General features: G+C 50.7%; 1 long non-coding RNA gene across 1 annotated transcript in view; it reads right to left on the bottom strand.

The window, feature by feature from the left end:
• Window positions 1–18,195: 18,195 nt before the first annotated feature.
• Window positions 18,196–20,102, bottom strand: part of LOC131485944 (uncharacterized) — a 2,111-nt gene continuing 204 nt past the window's right edge. Inside the window, exons 2-3 of the long non-coding RNA XR_009249096.1 lie at window positions 18,627–18,796; window positions 18,196–18,361 (exon numbers count right to left, since the gene is read on the bottom strand). This is a non-coding gene — a long non-coding RNA (uncharacterized LOC131485944). The remainder of the gene's footprint in view (window positions 18,362–18,626; window positions 18,797–20,102) is intronic.

Below are 20,102 nucleotides of genomic sequence, written 5' to 3'. Positions count from 1 at the left end.
CAGGCAATTAGAGAAGAAATTAAAAAATATATGGAAACAAACGAAAATGAAGATACAACAATCCAAACTCTTTGGGACGCAGCGAAGGCAGTCCTGAGAGGAAAATACATCGCAATCCAGGCCTATCTCAAGAAACAAGAAAAATCCCAAATACAAAATCTAACAGCACACCTAAAGGAATGAGAAGCAGAACAGCAAAGGCAGCCTAAACCCAGCAGAAGAAGAGAAATCATAAAGATCAGAGCAGAAATAAACAATATAGAATCTAAAAAAAACTGTAGAGCAGATCAACGAAACCAAGAGTTGGTTTTTTGAAAAAATAAACAAAATTGACAAACCTCTAGCCAGGCTTCTCAAAAAGAAAAGGGAGATGACCCAAATAGATAAAATCATGAATGAAAATGGAATTATTACAACCAATCCCTCAGAGATACAAACAATTATCAGGGAATACTATGAAAAATTATATGCCAACAAATTGGACAACCTGGAAGAAATGGACAAATTCCTAAACACCCACACTCTTCCAAAACTCAATCAGGAGGAAATAGAAAGCTTGAACAGACCCATAACCAGTGAAGAAATTGAATCGGTTATCAAAAATCTCCCAACAAATAAGAGTCCAGGACCAGATGGCTTCCCAGGGGAGTTCTACCAGACGTTTAAAGCAGAGATAATACCTATCCTTCTCAAGCTATTCCAAGAAATAGAAAGGGAAGGAAAACTTCCAGACTCATTCTATGAAGCCAGTATGACTTTGATTCCTAAACCAGACAGAGACCCAGTAAAAAAAGAGAACTACAGGCCAGTATCCCTGATGAATATGGATGCAAAAATTCTCAATAAGATACTAGCAAATCGAATTGAACAGCATATAAAAACAATTATTCACCATGATCAAGTGGGATTCATTCCTGGGATGCAGGGCTGGTTCAACATTTGCAAATCGATCAACGTGATACATCACATTAACAAAAAAAAAGAGAAGAACCACATGATCCTGTCAATCGATGCAGAAAAGGCCTTTGACAAAATCCAGCACACTTTCTTAATAAAAACCCTTGAGAAAGTCGGGATAGAAGGAACATACTTAAAGATCATCAAAGCCATTTATGAAAAGCCCACAGCTAACATCATCCTCAATGGGGAAAAACTGAGAGCTTTTTCCCTGAGATCAGGAACACGACAGGGATGCCCACTCTCACCGCTGTTGTTTAATATAGTGCTGGAAGTTCTAGCATCAGCAATCAGACAACAAAAGGAAATCAAAGGCATCAAAATTGGCAAAGATGAAGTCAAGCTTTCGCTTTTTGCAGATGACATGATATTATACATGGAAAATCCGATAGACTCCACCAAAAGTCTGCTAGAACTGATACATGAATTCAGCAAAGTTGCAGGATACAAAATCAATGTACAGAAATCAGTTGCATTCTTATACACTAACAATGAAGCAACAGAAAGACAAATAAAGAAACTGATCCCATTCACAATTGCACGAAGAAGCATAAAATACCTAGGAATAAATCTAACCAAAGATGTAAAAGATCTGTATGCTGAAAACTATAGAAAGCTTATGCAGGTAATTGAAGAAGATATAAAGAAATGGAAAGACATTCCCTGCTCATGGATTGGAAGAATAAATATTGTCAAAATGTCAATACTACCCAAAGCTATCTACACATTCAATGCAATCCCAATCAAAATTGCACCAGCATTCTTCTTGAAACTAGAACAAGCAATCCTAAAATTCATATGGAACCACAAAAGGCCCCGAATAGCCAAAGTAATTTTGAAGAAGAAGACCAAAGCAGGAGGCATCACAATCCCAGACTTTAGCCTCTACTACAAAGCTGTCATCATCAAGACAGCATGGTATTGGCATAAAAACAGACACATAGACCAATGGAATCGAATAGAAACCCCAGAACTAGACCCACAAACGTATGGCCAACTCATTTTTGACAAAGCAGGAAAGAACATCCAATGGAAAAAAGACAGTCTCTTTAACAAATGGTGCTGGGAGAACTGGACAGCAACATGCAGAAGGTTGAAACTAGACCACTTTCTCACACCATTCACAAAAATAAACTCAAAATGGATAAAGGACCTGAATGTGAGACAGGAAACCATCAAAACCTTAGAGGAGAAAGCAGGAAAAGACCTCTCTGACCTCAGCCGTAGCAATCTCTTACTCGGCACATCCCCAAAGGCAAGGGAATTAAAAGCAAAAGTGAATTACTGGGACCTTATGAAGATAAAAAGCTTCTGCACAGCAAAGGAAACAACCAACAAAACTAAAAGGCAACCAACGGAACGGGAAAAGATATTTGCAAATGACACATCGGACAAAGGGCTAGTATCCAAAATCTATAAAGAGCTCATCAAACTCCACACCCGAAAAACAAATAACCCAGTGAAGAAATGGGCAGAAAACATGAATAGACACTTCTCTAAAGAAGACATCCGGGGCGCCTGGGTGGCGCAGTCGGTTAAGCGTCCGACTTCAGCCAGGTCACGATCTCGCGGTCCGTGAGTTCGAGCCCCGCGTCGGGCTCTGGGCCGATGGCTCGGAGCCTGGAGCCTGTTTCCGATTCTGTGTCTCCCTCTCTCTCTGCCCCTCCCCCGTTCATGCTCTGTCTCTCTCTGTCCCAAAAATTAAAAAAAAAAAAAAAAAAAAAAAAGTTGAAAAAAAAAATAAAAAAAAAAAAAAAGAAGAAGACATCCGGATGGCCAACAGGCACATGAAAAGATGTTCAACGTCGCTCCTCATCAGGGAAATACAAATCAAAACCACACTCAGATACCACCTCACGCCAGTCAGAGTGGCCAAAATGAAGAAATCAGGAGACTATAGATGCTGGAGAGGATGTGGAGAGACGGGAACCCTCTTGCACTGTTGGTGGGAATGCAAATTGGTGCAGCCGCTCTGGAAAGCAGTGTGGAGGTTCCTCAAAAAATTAAAAATAGACCTACCCTATGACCCAGCAATAGCACTGCTAGGAATTTATCCAAGGGATACAAGGAGTACTGATGCATAGGGGCACTTGTACCCCAATGTTTATAGCAGCACTCTCAACAATCGCCAAATTATGGAAAGAGCCTAAATGTCCATCAACTGATGAATGGATAAAGAAATTGTGGTTTATATACACAATGGAATACTACGTGGCAATGAGAAAAAATGAAATATGGCCTTTTGTAGCAACGTGGATGGAACTGGAGAGTGTGATGCTAAGTGAAATAAGCCATACAGAGAAAGACAGATACCATATGGTTTCACTCTTATGTGGATCCTGAGAAACGTAACAGAAACCCATGGGGGAGGGGAAGGGGAAAAAAAAAAAAAAAAAGAGGTTAGAGTGGGAGAGAGCCAAAGCATAAGAGACTGTTAAAAACTGAGAACAAACTGAGGGTTGATGGGGGGTGGGAGGGAGGGCAGGGTGGGTGATGGGTATTGAGGAGGGCACCTTTTGGGATGAGCACTGGGTGTTGTATGGAAACCAATTTGACAGTAAATTTCATATATTAAAAAAAAAAAAAAAAAAAGGATGAATTTTGCCAAATGCTCTTTGTGCAGCTATGGAAATGATTATCTAATTTTTATTCTTCATTTTGTTCAAGTGGTATATCGTACTTACTGATGTGTGTATCCTGAAACATCCATGCAAACCAGAGATAAATTCCACTTGATTATGGTATAGAAACCTTTCGATGAGCTGTTGAATTTGGTTTGCTAGTATTCTGCTGAGGGTTTTTGCATCTGTGTTCATCAGAGATATTAGCCTATCATTTCCTTTTCTTGTAGTGTCCTTGGTCTGGCTTTTGTAGTAGGGTAATGTGGACCTCATAAAATGAGTTTGGAAATACTCCCTGCTCTGCAATTTTTTGGAAGGGTTCAGAAGGACTGGCATTCGTTTTTCTTTAAATGTTTGATATAATTCACCAGTAATGCCATCTGGTACTGGGTTTTTCTTTGTTGGGAGATATTTGATTACTAGTAAGGAGATTGAATCAGTAATCTTTTCATATTTCCTTTTTCTTCATGATTCAGTCTCGGTAGGTTGTCTGTTTCTAGAAATTTGTTCATTTCTTCTAGATTATCCAATATATTGATACATGTATTTGTTCACAGTAGTCCCTTATGATCTTTATATTTCTTTGTTATCAGAGGTAATTTGCACATGATATATACAGGCAACTTTATAGATTCCACCAAAAAACTGTTAGAACAAATTTGGTGACATTATAGGATACAAAAATCATTATACAAACATCAGTTACATTTCTATACACTAACAAACCATCAGGAAGAAAAATCAATCCTAAAAGAATAAAATACCTAGGAATGAATTTAACCAAGGAGGTGAAAGATCTGTGTATTGAAAACTGTAAGTTACAGGTGAAGGAAATTATAGAGGATGGAAAGATACCCCAAGCCCATTCTACCTAAAGCAATCTACAGATTTAAACCCTCTCAAAACTCCAATGGTAGTTTTTACAGAAGTAAAAAGAATCCTAAGATTTGTATGGGGCCACAAAAGACCCCAGATAGCCACAGCATTCGTGAGAAAGACAGACAAAGCTGTAGGTATCACATGTCCTGATTTTAAATTCCATCACAAAGCTATTGTAATCAAAACAGTATGGTACTGGCATAAAAACAGACACACAGATCAATGGGATAGAATAGAGAGTCCAGCAATAAACCCACACATATATGGCCGGTTAATTTACAACAAAGGAGCCAAGAATAAACATGGGGAAAGAACAGTCTCTTGAATAACTGGTGCTGGAAAAGCTGGGCGGCCAGATGAAGAAGAATGAAACTGGACCCCTACCTTATGCACAAAAACCAATGTAAAAATGGACTCAAGACTTAACAGAAGATCTGCAACCATGAAACTCCTAGAAGAAAACACAGTAAGCTCCTGGACATCAGTCTTGGCAATGATGTTTTGAAGTTTTGACATCAAAAGCACAGAGACTAAATGCAAAAACAAACCAGCCAAAAAAACCCACCCCAAACCAAGTCTAAACAAAAAACTGAAAAAAAAAAATGAAAAATTCAAAAGAAACGACACTGCATCAAGCTAAAAAATCCCTACACAGTTTTTTAAAGAAGGAATCCATCAACAAAACGAAAAGCCAGCCTACAAAATGGGAGAAAACATTTGCAAATCTAGTAAGGGGTTAATATTCAAAATATACAAAGAACTCATGACTCAATGGCAAAACAAGCAAACAATCCAGTTTAAAACACGGGCAGAGGAACTAAATAGACATTTTTCCAAAGAAGAATGCAAATGGCCGACAGGTGCCGTGAAAAGATGCTCACCCACCATTAGAGACGTGCGAATCATAACCCCAGCGAGAGGTCACTTCATGCCTGTTAGGATGGCAGTTATCAAAAAGAGATTAAGTGTGGGTGAGGATGTGAAGGGAGCCCTTTTACACTGTGGGTGGGAATGTAATTTGGTGCCTCCACGATGGAAAACAGAATGGGGGTTCCTCAAAAAACTACCAGGGGATCCAGCAATCCGACTTCTGGGTGTAGATGCAAAGGAAGTGAAAAGCCCAAGAGAGATCTGCACTCCCAGATTCACTGCAGCTGCTGTCCCAGTAGCTAAGACACAGAAACCACCCGAGTATCCGTCAGTCGGTGAATGGATAAAGAAGATGTATGTATACAGAGTGGAGTATCACGCGGCTGCGGGAAGGAAAGATACCCTGCTTGTTTGCGGCTGGCATTGTGCTAAGTGAAATCTGCCAGACACAGAAAGACAACTACTGCATGGTTTCACTTTTCCGTGGAGTCTAATTTAAAAAATAATAAAACATCCAACTCAAAGAAACAGAGAGTAGACAAGTGGTGACCGGGGGAAGCAGGGAGAGGTTGGGAAAATCGTACAGATGCTCAGCTAGAAGACGAGCCTGTTCTCAGGATCTAACGCACGGCATGGTGATAATGGTTGAGAACACATCGTGTAACTGACATTTGTTAAGAGAAGACCATCTAACTGTTCTGTCTCACACACACACAAAGATCACTATGTGAAGTGATGAATGTGGCAATTAACTAGATGGAGGAAACCCTACTACGAGGTATATGCCCCAGATTAACGCATCGGATGCACACTGCAAGCAGATTACAATTCTGTCAGTGTTATTCTTCAATAAAGCCGAAAACAATTAAAGTTCTGTAGGAGAAGGAGGGTAAACAGCTCCTGGTTGCCTATTTTTCTATTTTGCTGATTTTTTTTTTTTTTTTTTTTAAATTTCAAACCTGGAGCAGGCAGCTTGGCCACTCGGATCAGAGGCTCGGTCAGAGCTTCTGTGTCCTGCCGGTCACAGGACCAAGCTCTTCCTTTGGCATTTAGAATGATCTAGATTGCAGGCGAGACTTCCAGGGATCTTCCCTGACAGCCACGTCTCCAGACTCGCCTCTGGCTAAAGCCTCCGTCTCTCTTCCGATCCTTGCACAGATGAAACCTTTTCTCCCGCCTCGGTCTCTGCTCTCCCAGGATCTCAAATGCTCTGACCCCGGAGACTCATGGACCTGGCTCTCCCTCATTCTTCAGGTCTCCGATCAAACATCTCATCCTCATTGGACTTCCCCGACTTCCCGGTGATGTGGGATTGACACATAACGTTCGTCACAACCCATGCATGCTCCGGTTTGGATAACAACTTGCTCGTTTACGGTCTAGCTCTTACACCTGTCGATTCCGTGAGCACAGGACAGGATTGGTCTTTGTTCAATGCCACACACCCAGACCCTGCACACCCCAGGTCCTCCGGAACGGCGTGCAGAATGAATAAATGTGTCGAAGTTTCACATATGCAAGTGACATGGAGAACACTGAGCTTGTCTGGAATGCATGGAAGATTAATCACTTCCTAATATTTAATACATTTTTAAAAATCTAACATTTATTCATTTTTGAGAGATAGAGAGGGACAGGGCATGAGCAGGGAAGGGGCAGAGAGAGGGAGACACAGAATCCGAAGCAGGCTCCAGGCTCCGAGCTGTCAGCACAGCCAGACGCGGGGCTTGAACTCACGAACTGTGAGATCATGACCCGAGCTGAAGTCGGACACTCAACTGACTGAGCCACCGAGGCGCCCCATTTAATACACTTTTAAAAGCCAAACATCTGAGTCAGGAGAGACCTTTCTTCTGCCCACACGGCTCTGTTTGTTTACTTCCAATTACGCATCAGTGTGTATTCCAGCCTGTCTTCTAGAAAGAGCCAGTTCTGGCAGAAGCCAATAAAGACCATTATTCCCTAGAATCCTGAAGCTGCCAGGCTATTATCTGCCTTCTGGCATCCTGCAGTCACCTGTGGCCCCTCTTGCCTGTAAAATGCTTGCTGCTGTGGCTCAACAGCTCCTCGGGGACAGGTAAGAGCAGGGCGGTCGGCCAACTGCCTTTTACAAGCCAAATGTGAAACTCGACGTCTCTGGGGAGTGTGTCTGAGCAGGTGAGTGATGGAAATGTCCAAAGCGAGCGAGGCACAGCTGCAGCGTCCTGCTTGCCGCCTTATATCGTGTGAACACGCTGGGCTGTGGCTCCTCTCTCCTTGGTCCTCCCCAGATACACCCACACCGTGCTGTGCCTGACCCGATGGTCTCATCCATCCTCCAAAAGGTGTGAGAAAATAGGGCTTCCTCTGGGCGCTCCTGCTGACCCTCCCCCCATCCTACTCTGGCCTTGCAGAAAGTCCTTCTGAGACCTACCCCCTGGACACCTGCCCTGGGGCTCCAACAGGGACCAGCACTGCCCTGAGTGGGTCCAGGCCCCCTCTGAGCATTGTAAAGCGGGGTCCCAGACTCCCCGTTCCCATCTCCCACTTCCTACGGCCCCATCCCTGTGGCTGATCACTTTTGCCCTTCATCCCTGTTCACATCAGGTACAAGTTAGCCCCCACCTGTCTCCTACTCACTTGCCCCCAGGAGGCTCTGTACACCTCACGTTTTGCACCCCTCACCCCCCGGCTCCCGGAACACGGCTGCCGCTTTGCCCTGTCATCTCGTGGACCACCACAAACAAAATCCCCCCCCCATTCTCAGTCTTTTCACCCACACGTGCCTGTGTTTCTGCTGTAACTGAAGGCACCACACTGCTGAGGCCTCCCCTCCCCTCGGAGACCGGTGACAAGTGATCACAAACCCAGTAGCTTGGTGCAACACAAATCCATTACCTTATGGTTCTTGGAGGTCAGAAATCCAAGGTGTCCAGGGAGCCTCGTCCCTTCTGGAGGCGCTAGGGAAGAATCCGTCCCCTCCCCACCCCACCCCCGGCCTGGGGTCTGCCCCATCTTCTAAGCCAACAATCACATCCCCGGCCCCTGCTTCCGGCTTCACTTCTCCTCAGACTCTCCGCCTCCCTCCTTAAGGACCCTTGTGATTACACCGGGCTCACCTGGAAAACGTAAGCAACTCTTCCCATCTGGGAGTAGCACGCACACCTGCAGAGTGTAAGGTGACCTTCTGCCGTGCACGGTGACAGCCACAAGCGCTGGGGACTGCGAGGTGGACATCAGCGGGGACTACTGTCCTGCCCTCCGTGTGCCCCACAGCCCTTCTATCACCAGGCTCTGCATGGAGGCGCCTGTCTTACTTCTCTTTGCCACATCTAGGCTGTTCTAGGCTGTTCTCCACCCCCCAGCCCCTGTTCTCATTTCTTGGTGACTTGAGCTCCTGGGTTAGAGCACTGTCTTCAGCTCTGCTCTTGGCTTAGTTTTTTGGCAATTCTGCCATCCATCAAAGGATCCTTTCCTCATCCCAGTTTCTGGGTTTCTTAAACCCTTCTCGTCCTGTGATTTGCGCTCCCTTCCTTCAGCCATCATACCCTAGAGCAGTGGTTCTCAACATTCCATGTACCTCAGAAAGCCTGGGGGGCCTGTTCCAACACAGATCGCCGGTCCCATCCCCAGAGCCTGATGCAGCAGGTCCGGGGTGGGCCGGAGAATCTGCATCTCTAACGAGGTCCTGGGACAGCGCACAGAGCCATCACCCTGACCCTGAAATCACTGGCAACTTCAGCCCCTCCATCGAATCAATTTCAAGCAGCCCCACCCCCCCTCCATCGAATCAATTTCAAGCAGCCCCCCCCCCCCAATCGAATCAATTTCAAGCAGCCCCACCCTGACCGCGTCTTTTGCCTCTTTGGCGCCTGACGTCTACACCTGTTCCTTGTTGCCTTTCTCTTGATCTGCTTCCTCCTCCCCTTTTCCAGCTTTTTTTTTTTTAATTTTTTTTTCAACGTTTTTTATTTATTTTTGGGACAGAGAGAGACAGAGCATGAACGGGGGAGGGGCAGAGAGAGAGGGAGACACAGAATCGGAAACGGGCTCCAGGCTCCGAGCCGTCAGCCCAGAGCCCGACGCGGGGCTCGAACTCACGGACCGCGAGATCGTGACCTGGCTGAAGTCGGACGCTTAACCGACTGCGCCACCCAGGCGCCCCGACCCCTTTTCCAGCTTTAATGCCATGGCCAAGCCTTCCGGTCTCGTCCATGCTGGCTGAATCCAGCGCTGTTACCTCTGCGGGTGCACCCGTGCGTGAGTCGCAGCAAAGCACAGACGCACCGTGCCTGCGTGACCGCCAGTGACACGCGGGCTTCTATCACGCCCGGGACACCTGAGTCCCTTTCTCCTCGTCCGCCGCTCTCAGCTCTGCGGGATGAGTCCTTCACAAAGCCTTCTCCTCTCTCTTCAACCCCCAGCGCTTCCCCACTCCCCCTCTTTCCCGAGGGCCCGCTTCCTATTCCGTGAGGGAAATGGGGGCCGCTGGCCGCGTGATGCCCCCAGGAACCGTCATGCTCCTGTCCCTTTTAGGCCAGGCCTCCACTCCCCCCCACCTCCTCAAGACATCACCCAGCACTCACTCCTTCTGCCCCAACTGTTTCCTTTCACCCTAGATAATCCTGATCAGAATACACATGCAATCATTTCTCCTCCCTTAAGAATAAGGGACACCTGGTGGCTCAGTCGGTTAAGCATCCGACTCTTCAGCTCAGGTCATGATCTGACTGTTTGTGAGTTCGAGCCCCGCATCGGGTTCCATGCTGGCAGCGTGGAGCCTGCTTGCGATTCTCCCTCTGTCTCCCTCTCTCTCTCAAAACAAATAAATAAACAGAAAAATAATAATGGTTGGTTCTAACAATCCTGTCTAGCTCTTGCCTTATTTCTCTTGTTTTCCTTCACAGCAAAACCCCTCAAAGCACCGTGCACATCCACTTTCTCCCATGCCCCTCCCTACCATTCTTTCTCCAGCTCACTCCCATCAGCTTCGACACCCCCAGCACCACCCGGTCAAAGCCGCCAGTGACTCCTGAGTCACCGTCAAACTCAGCGGCCACCTGCCCAACACCATCTCCCTGGATGGGTCAGCCTCGCCAGACAGCTGAGTACTCCCCTGTCTTTCCTTTTTAAAAAAAATTTTTTTAATGTTTATTTATTTTTGAGACAGAGAGAGACAGAGCATGAACGGGGGGAGGGTCAGAGAGAGAGGGAGACACAGAATCCGAAGCAGGCTCCAGGCTCCGAGCCATCAGCACAGAGCCCGACGCAGGGCTCGAACTCACGGACCGCGAGATCGTGACCTGAGCCGAAGTCGGCCGCTTAACCGACTGAGCCACCCAGGCGCCCTCCCCTGTCTTTCCTTTATGTGGCTTCCACTGGGCACCCCCACTCCCCCCAACATTGGAATACCCCCAGGCTCAGCCCTCAGACCCCTTTTCTATCTGCACTCATTTCCTTGGTGATCGCATCCAATTTCATGGTTTTAAATACCACTCACGTGCATTGGACTACCTGGATCCTGCCCCTGAATTCCAGACTCAACTACCTACCTGCCTGCTTGACAAACCCCATTTGGTGTGGCTTCTGGCCTCAGACAGTGAGAAACTGAGGCCCTCGGTCAACAGCCGCACGGAGAACTGAATCCTGCCAACAGCTGCTGGTTGTGCCTCACAAGACATTGAGGGGACTCTGGCCATGGCAGACACCTTGATCCCAGCCCCATGAGAGACTCTGAGCAGGGGATCCAGCTGAGCTGTTAAGTTTCGAGTCAATTTCCTATACAGTGATGGATAATTCACACACACACACACACACACACACACACACAGGGCTAGTCACCAGACCGAGGTCACACAGCTTGTTGGAAGGGAGTCAGGGTCCAATCCTAGTTCATCCCCTAGAACTTATGTTTTGTTTTGTTTTGTTTTTAGAGAGAGAGTGCATGAGTGGGATAGAGGAGTAGAGGGAGAGAGAGAAAATTTTAAGCAGGCTCCACACTCCGCACTGAGTGTGGGGCTCGATCCCACGACCCTGGGATCATGACCTGAGCGGAAAGCAAGTCAGATGCTCAACTGACTGAGCCACCCAGGCACCCCAGAACTTGTGCCTTTTAATCTTGAAACATACCACCTCTCGATATTCTGTGTCTTGTGTTATGAAGGACATTTCCACCAGCATCTCCGACGAACCACATGGGTGCTGGTGAACCCCGCTCCTAACAGGCTGCTGGGTACATCTGCCTCCTGACTGATCCCCATGCCTCCTCCGCCCACTCCTTCAGCCGCCAGCTGTTGGCTCTGGAGCTCAAATCAGACCCAGCTGCTCTTGGACCTGAAGCCCCGCGATGACTCCTTTGTGAGCTTCTTGGGACCTGCCATGACTAGGTCCCGCCCACACCTGCACCAGCTGTGGTAGGTGCCCATGTGTTTGCTGCACTCGGGCCCCACCCAAGGATTCCTCACCTGTTGCAAGGCCATGGGCTTCCCCGTGCCTCCCTGGGTCCCTCCTGCCGGGAGGGCCGACCTGTCCCCCGTTGCACCCCCAATGCTTGGGGCCAACCCCTCCCCCTCCTCTTCACTCTCTGTCTTCTGGCTCCCAGCAATCGGCATGTCAACATGCTAGGTGTCCCCTGTCAAGCCAGAAGCAAAAATAGAAAAACCCACTGACCCCCATGCTGCCCCCAGCCACTGGCTCGGCTCTCTCCCCCCATCTCGGCCAACGGTCTAGAAGGAATTGTTGATGTGACTTCGTCTAGTTTCCTCTCCCTCTGCCCACTCGTCAGCTGCTGCCCCCACCACGCTGCCGAAACCAGGGCCACCGACACCCTTATCAGGCTGAATCAAATGGATTCTTCTCTGCAGCGTTTGGCACGGAGTTCTCTCCACCACGTGAACCCGGCTCCTCCCCCTGGGTTTTCAGGACACCCACGCCACCTGTTTCCCCTGCTCCCCAACCCCCCCCCCCCAACTGGCTTCTCTTCCTCTACAGCTAAAATGGAGGCTCCAACCCCAGGTCCTCCTCTTGTCACCCATGGGGACCCCACGGCTTTGGTGCCCATCCTAAGACCAATAATGCCTGTGTCTGTTTGCTCCAGCTCGGATCTTCCCTTACCACTGATGTCCCATGTGGATGTAACTTAGGCGCTTCACGCTGTCATTCTGTCATACCCACAATGGAACTCGCCATCTCCCCAATGCCTGCAAAATGTTCTCCTCTGAACCCCCTCCCCCAGAGAATGACATCACCACCTGTCCTGTTGCCGAACCTAGAACCCCAGGATTCAACTTCAGTTCCGCCCTCCCCAGCCCAGTATGGCTACCGGCCACCCCCTGCCACCATCCACCTCCATGCCCGCCATCTTGTTTCTGTCTAGTGCCTCTTATGTGGTCTCCCTGTCTTTCTTCCCCATAAGGAGGTAAGTCCTTGAGAGCAGGGCCCGTCTGCCCAGTCTACAACTGTGCCCACAAGGAACTAGATAAGCCAGGCACGTGGCAGACACTCCGATATCTGACAAGTGAATGGGTACATTTTGCTCTCAGTTTTGTCTGGAATCCTTGGCTATAGCCCGCCTTCTGAGAAGTCCCTCCACAGCAACCTATGCGGTCTGGGGGGAGATAAGGAGTACTGGGGAGACCTTTCTTCTCCAAACAACTTTCTTCTCCACTTGACCTAACTACAACCCTAAATTAGAACTAAATCACTCCTTTGGTGTCTAGGCTGGAGCGGAAGAGAGAGAATCCACTGCAGCAGGAAAAATGGAGGGCCAGGGAAAGAGGCATCAGAAGAATAGGGTGGGCAGCTGAATAATGGCCTCCAAACATGTCCACAGCCTCACCCCTGGAACCTGTGACTATGTCCCTTTACCTGGTAAAAGGGACTCCGCAGCTGTACTGAAGAACCAGGAGATCTGGAGACTCTCCTGGATTACCCAGGTGGACCCACCGTCATCACAAGGCTCCTTAAAGCAGGGAGGCGGGGCGGGGGTTGGTCAGAGTTCGAGAAGCCACAGGGACGTAAGCCAAGGAGCCTGGGCAGCCTCTAGACCTGGAAAAGGCAAGGAACAGACTCTCCTCAGAAGCCTCCAGAAGGAATCAACCCTACCGACATCTTGATTTGGGGACTACCGACCTCCAGAAAGGCAAGGTCACGAGTTTGTGTTTTAAGCCGTGAAGCTGGTGGTGATTTGTTATGGCAACAATAGGAAACTCATACAAATAGTAACACTGACTCTTGCCTGGCTACCCTGTGCGTGCCAGCCACTGCGTGGGATCCTTGTACGGAACGAAAACTCCAGTGTTGAAATCCTAACCCCCCAGGGCCACGGTGTTAGGAGGTGGGGTCTTCGGGAGGTGATCAGGCCCTGAGGGTAGAGGCTAGTCCTCAAGAAGGGACCAGGGCCTTTATAAGAGCCCGCTCTCGGTCCACCACGCGAGGGTGCAACCCAGAGGCGGGCCTCGCAGAACCTGATTCTACGCCACCCTGGTCTCCACTTGCAGCCTCCACGACTGTGAGCGATCGAGTTCTGTTGTTTGGAAACCACCCGACTGTGGGAGCTTGTCGACGGCAGTCCAGACTAAGACAGCCGCTCACGGTATTCTGCGAAGCAGGCACTGTTATCCCCGTCGTACCCACTAGGAAAGGAGGCCTCTGAGAGGCGACGTGACCTCCCCGGGTCACACAGCTGGTTCCCACAGAGCCTGGCTGCAAACCCCGCTCTCCCTGATTCCAACGCCTACATTGTTCCCACCAAGCCCCGTCGCCTCTCAGCTGCTCCGCCAGGGCTCTGGTTTTCTCCATTTGTCACACAAATCGATTTGATTAGGTCAGCGCTTTGTTGCTCTGTGCCTCGTTGATAGATAGGTGTTCTGGGCGAGCTGGGGTGGGGGGCGGGGGGGCGCAGTCAGAGGTACAACGCCTTCGGAAGGGCTGAGTTAAAGCCCAAACTCCTTTTCTGCTTTTTGCTGTTGACCTGATCAGGGCCTCGGAGAGCTGAGGAACCCCTGTGACTGTTCAGAGGGTGGACGTCAGGGGCTCCCCGGGGGCTCGTCGGTTACGCGCCCAACTCTTGGTCTCGGCTCAGGTCACGATCCCACGGTTGGTGACTTTGAGCCTCGTGTTGGGCTCTGCGCGGACCGTGCAGAGCCTGCTTGGGATTCTCTCTCTCTCCCTCCCTCTCTGCCCTTCCCCCCTCCTCTCTCTCTCTCTCAAAATAAATAAACTCAAAAAAAGCTAAAATGTGGACTGCATGTGCAGCATTTCCTAACTGACCCCTGAGACCATTTGGAGTAGACCACTGCTCTGGACTAATTCTGGGGACATCTCACTCTGAAATGCTGAACGACACGATCTTGAAGTTCTCTCTTTCATTTATAAAGGACCAGGATTCTAGGAGTGTCAACTCACTGTGAGCAGGTCTGAGACCGGTCCCCCCCCCGGTCCCCACGTTGTCAAATCCTCCTGAGAGGGGGGGCCCTCCGCGTGACATTCCTGTGGCCACTGTAACAGATGGCCACAAACGTGCAGCTTAAAGCCAACCGTTATTGCCTTACGGCCTGGGAGGTAGGAAGCCTCTCTGGGCTAAAAGCAAGGTGTGGCCAGGGCTCTGTTCCTTCTGGAGGCTCTAGGATTTCCCTGCGCTTTCCAGCTTCTGGAGGCCGCCCGCGTTCCTTGGCTCGTGACCCCTTTCTCATTTTCAGAGTTGGCAGTAGCAGGGGTGGGGCCATCCTCGCCGTGTCCCCTGGACGCTGGCCACCCTGCCTCCCTTTTCCACTGCTAAGGGTCCTGTGGTTACATGGGATCTACTCCAGGCCAGGCTCCCTATCGTAAGGTCAGCTGATTAGCAACCTTAATCCCGCCCCCACCCCCCCTCCACTTGCCACATAATACACCTGCACAAGTTCTGGGGACTGGGACGGGCACACCTTTCGGGGCCTCAACTCCTGTCTCAATACTGATCTCAGCACAGTAATGACTCTCGTTTACGGTGCTGGTTATCTTCTCACTGTGGCTCTTAGGGGCGGGGGCTAGCATCACCCCCACTTTACAAGAAACTGAGGTTCGAAGGTGTGGATCCACCTGCCAGGGGCCACTGGGTGGGAAAGGTGCCCAGCTGGGACCCGAGCCTCAGGAGTCCTTACTCTTGGCCGCCACGGGAGGTCGGGCACCCACCGCGGGCCACCTCCCCACCGGAGACTCACAGCTTCGGGCTGTTTCACACAGAGCGAGAGCCGGGACCCTCCCGGGGGCTCGATGCTGCCACTTGCACAGGAAGTCCGGGCCTCCTCCGCCTGGCACCCGGAAGGATCCCACACGAGAGCGCCTGGTGCAGGGAACCAATTCAGGCCTCACCGGCCGGGTCTGTAGAAAGGGGTGGCTCATAGGGCAGAGCTGCACCCGGCGGCTGCGGGTGGGCTGGTGGGAACGCCTAGGGCCACACCCGAAATCAGAACCCGGCAGCAAACTTGCATCTGCAGAGTGCCTGGGATGGGCGCTCCCACACGGCTTTGCTCCCATAATCCCCCAAAGCAACCTCTGAGACTGATAACCCCGTCATTCTTGTTGCACGGCTGGGGAAACTGAGGCCCAGGCGGCGGTACGAAGAGCACCCATTGTTCATTCGTGCACTTTGAGGCTGACTATGTGCCCCGAGCAGGGTGTTGGGGACACAGCAGTGGGGAGGCAGGTTGTAAACAGCACGCAGACAAGATACTGAGATAAGTGACAAGTGTCACGGGGGAGAGAAGTAGGTCAAGGCAGGAGGAGTCTTGCAGGCAGGGTGGCTGGCAGTGTTGTGGGGCATGGCTACCACATGCTTGGCACCGTCTAGGCCCGTTCCAGGAATCCTGTCACCAGAATCGCGTCCGGGAACCACAGCCCCCCTGCAAGGCAGGTCTCCCTTGTTTCTCAGGCGAGGTGGGCGGGTCGGGGAGGATCCTTACTGAGGACCACACGGCGTGCAGTGGCCAAGGTAGGATCAGAACCCAGGGCTGCGAGCGCCCAAGGCAGATGTGCTCATAACCCCCACACTTGCCCCCGGGGGGTGGGGCCACGGGGCTACAAGGGGCAGATCTGTGGTCTCAGTGCTACACCAAAGACACCCCGGGGGCTTCCCTTGTTTGCCGAGCAAGAGGCGGGGGGAGCAGGTGCTCCCCAGGATGGGCAGAGAAGAGCCAGCCAAGGAGGTTTGTTTTTAGTCTAAAAACCTGAGTTTGGCCATAAACGTGCACACGGAAATGCACATCTTCATGTGAATATTTTTCTATTTATTTTTTACTTATTTAAAAAAATTTTTTAATGTTTTTGTTTTTGAGAGAAAGAGAGATAGGCAGAGAGCAAGCGGGGAAGGGGCAGAGAGAGGGGGAGACACAGAATCCAAAGCAGCTCCAGGCTCTGAGCTGTCAGCACAGAGCCCGACGCGGGGCTCGAACTCATGGCCTGAGCCGAAGTCGAACACTTAATCCACTGAGCCACCCAGGTGCCCCGTGAATATATATATTTTTAAGTTTATTTATTTATTTTGAGAGACAGAGTGGATGGGAGGGGCAGAGAGAGAGGGAGAGAGAGGGAATCCCAAGCGGGCTCCACGCGGTCAGTGCACAGCCCAACAAGGGGCTCGAACTCACACACCGTGAGATCATGACCTGAGTGGGAGTAGGACGCTTACCCGACTGAGCCTCCCAGGCGCCCCTCCACGTGCACACGTTTAGCCTTAGAAATCCACCTACCTTCCCCGGCCACAGGAGGTGGCCTTCCTATGCTGGCCTGGAACCCCAACATGTCCCCCACGTGCAGCTGTTGGACTTCTGATTTTTAGAAAGATTCGTGTTACAGTGACACGAACTTCCTAAGGAGCATCCCGCCCCCTCCCCTGGCCTCACAACACCCAGGCGTGAAAAGATACAACCTCTGGGCCCAGCCAAGGCGAAGTCTGTGCAGAAATTCCCCTTCGTGCGAACACAGAGGCCAGAGGCGGGTCCTAAGGCAGGAGCATTTCCTGGCCTCTGGGAGACGGAGATGGGGACACTCAGTGGAGCCCTACTGCCCCCTAGAGGGACAGATTCTGGAGGCCCAGCTGGGGATCCACAGGCCTGGAGCCTGGGCTCAGGGCTCTCCCCGCGTGCGCCCCCCGCCCGAGCAGCTCCCCTGGGCTTCTTTGTCCCTTCTCTGGGTCTCGCCTCAGGACAAGGTTAGCCTGACCTCGGTCCACAATCTGCTGAGGCGACAAGGTGTAGGAGCCCGGAGCCTTGCTGGCCGAGTCCGTCCCTGGATCGTGGGCTGAATCATAAGGACTCAGCCTGCTCTGCCCAAAGTAGTGACTGGAGTCACAGGCACTTCGGCCAGCCTCTCCAAAGGTTTTATAACCCCAAGCCCTGAATAGAATATGACATCTCATGCCTCCTAGTCTCATTCAGACAAAACCCAAAGTGAAGCTGTTATAAGAGTAAGGAAGCCCAAGGCGTTTGATGTCTTTTTCATTCTTAAAAATAAATATCCCTCAAATGATCGACAAAATGTGGGTGCATCCCTCTGCTCATGTGCTAATAATGTTAACATTTAAGTACTGGATTATGAGGATTAGCTATCGATCACTGGGCAGGTTCTGGGAACCCTGAAGTTCTTTCTGAGGGCTCTTCCTGGGCTCCCTCACCCGGTCCTCAGGACAGCTCACCAAGGACGTGTTGTCACCATCAACATTTTACATAAGAGGAAACTGAGGCACAGAGAGATTAGGCAACTCGGCCGACATCGCACAGTTAAGGAGAGAGGGGGAGGTTCCAACCAGGTCCTTATCAGCATCCAGGTCCCAGCTTATGGGTCCCATCTTCGGAGAAGCCTTCCCTGCCCTCCCTGGTTAGAGCTGGTCCACCCCACCCCACCCTTACTGGCCTTGCCTCTCCCTTGTTCCCTTGGCAGCTCTCCCTGCAACGTGCAGTTGTGTTTCTGGTTTTGCTGGGTCTGCCTCCCCCACTGCAAGGTCAGCTCCGTGAGGGCGGGCACTGAATCTGCTGGGATGGTTTCAGCTCCCTGTGACTGGCCCTGGAACGTGCTGGGCGCTCCCTCCGTATTTGTGGAATGAATGAATGAGTGAACAAAGATGTACAGTTTCTATTCTCAAGAAGCTGCCACCGAATGGGGGAAAATTGACCTTATTGACTGTAGTAGGTTGAAGGGCGCCCCCCACCTCAAAATGCCCACCGGGAACCTGTGAACACGACATTATTTGAAAAAAGGGCCTCTGGGGATATAATTAGGTCAGTGATCTCAAGACGAGATCATCTTGGATAATTTTTTTTGGGGGCGGGGGCGAAATCCAATGACAAGAGTCCTCACCAGAAGAGGGAAAGACTCAGAAAAGGCTGTGGAGATGTAGGCAGAGAGCGGAGTTCCACAGCCACCAGCAGCTGGAGAAAATACTGGATTCCTCCCTGGAGCCTTGGGAGGAAGTTTGGCCCTCCTGACACCTTGACTGTGGACTTCTGCCTCCAGATCTGTGAGGGAGTAAATTTTGTTAAAAAAAAAAAAAATTGTTTTTAACATTAAATTATTATTGAGAGACGGAGAGAGACAGACCCTGAACGTGGGAGGGGCAGAGAGAGGGGGGGGACCCAGAATCCGAAGCAGGCTCCAGGCTCTGAGCCGTCCGCACAGAGCCTGACGCGGGGCTCGAACTCGCAAACCGTGAGATCACGACCTGAGCCGAAGTCGGACGCGTAACCGACTGAGCCCCCCAGATGCCCCTTAATTTTGTTTCATAAAACACAGATTGTTGTTTTGAGCCACTCAGTTTGTGGCACTTTGTTACGGCGTAGCCCTGGGAAGCTAACACACTGACCCACCACGGATGGTTTATCACTTGGCAAACATCCCGCACAAAAGCTCCCCAAAATGGGCACCAGGAGGCGCCATTCCAGAAGCTGCTCCCTCTGCCTTCCAGGCACCTGCTGTTCACCCGGAGATTGAGATGCCAGGCCTCCCTCCAGCATCCTCGTTGCTACTCTCATTAGACCGTCACTGTCTGTTCTGACCTAGGCTTCGGATTTTCTAGAATTCCCTTTCCCTCCGCTCCAACCCCTGCCAATGGAGCAGCGCCCTCCCACACAGGTGCACAGGTGCTCTCTTGGCTCCCGCACGGGTCCTTCCCTTCCACCCTGTGACTCCAAAGCCGCCTCCCACCGGGAGCTTTCCTTAACCCCCCCCCCCCCCCACTTGGAGTCGATTTCTACCCCCCCGGGTCTCCCCTAGGCTGTGAACTCCTGGGAAATCAAGAACCACAGAGCAGAGGCATGGCAAGAAATGAAAGCAGAGACCCTCGCCCTTGGTCAACCACCCCTCTCTGCTGCCCCTCACCCTCGTGCACCCAACGGGCACGCCTCCCGCTTCCCTCCTGTCAACACTGCCTCTGACCCCACTTAGGCCCTGCTCTTGGCCTGTGACCTCCCTCTGCCACACCCACCCTGGGTTCACATCTTCTGCCTCGTGGCTCCGTGCTCCTGACTCCATCCACATAACCATTCTGACCAAGTGGGTCAAGCGCACTGACCTTCCCCCTTGACCTTCCCGGCTCCCGAGCCATGCCCGACGATGCCACTCAGACCTGGAGCTTCCAGAAGATCCCCCTGATCGGAGGTGTGAGTACGAAGTGCGGTCACCCACGCCCCTCCCACCAAAACCACGTGGCCCGTGATTTTAGTCACTAATACTGGCCGGTGTCCTGTGTGATGCCGGCAATGACAATCGTCATCATTGCTCCCAGCCGGGCCAGGCCAATACGCTTCCGGGGGCACGACCGGGATG

This window comes from Neofelis nebulosa, chromosome 9 (genome assembly GCF_028018385.1).
Source record: "Neofelis nebulosa isolate mNeoNeb1 chromosome 9, mNeoNeb1.pri, whole genome shotgun sequence".
NCBI classification, from domain to species: domain Eukaryota; kingdom Metazoa; phylum Chordata; class Mammalia; order Carnivora; family Felidae; genus Neofelis; species Neofelis nebulosa.
Note: the sequence above shows the minus strand (reverse complement) of the source record. Positions and strands in the feature narration are given on the sequence as shown.